This window comes from Galeopterus variegatus, unplaced genomic scaffold, assembly GCF_000696425.1.
Source record: "Galeopterus variegatus unplaced genomic scaffold, G_variegatus-3.0.2 Scaffold15891, whole genome shotgun sequence".
NCBI classification, from domain to species: Eukaryota; Metazoa; Chordata; class Mammalia; order Dermoptera; family Cynocephalidae; genus Galeopterus; species Galeopterus variegatus.
In genome coordinates, this window is record NW_007742002.1 from 1 (window position 1) to 492 (window position 492).

A 492-nucleotide genomic window follows, 5' to 3' on the forward strand; every position below is an offset into this window, starting at 1 on the left:
TCTTTCTTTCTTTCTTTCTTTCTTTCTTTCTTTCTTTCTTTCTTTCTTCCTTCTTTCCTTCCTTCCTTCCTCCCTCCCTTCTTTCTTTCTTTCCCTTCCTTCCTTCCTTCCTTCCTTCCTTCCCTCCTTCCTTCCTTCTTTCCTTCCTTCCTTCCACACAGTTATGAGCAAGAACATTTCGTATTTCTCATTCTCTGTCTGGCTTATTTCACTTAACGTAATTTTCCCCAGGCTCATCCATGTTGCTACAAATGGCAGAATTTCATGCTTTTTTATATCTAAGTAGTATTCCATTGTGTATATATACCACATTTTCTTTATTGAGTCATCTGTTGGTCGACACTTAGGTTGGTTCCATATTTGGGCTATTGTAAATAGAGCTGTGGTTAAAATGGGAGTGCAGGTGTCCCTTCAACATGATGATTTCTATACCTCTGGATATATACCCAGCAGTAGGATTGCTGGGTCATATGCTAGTTCTATCTGTAGTTG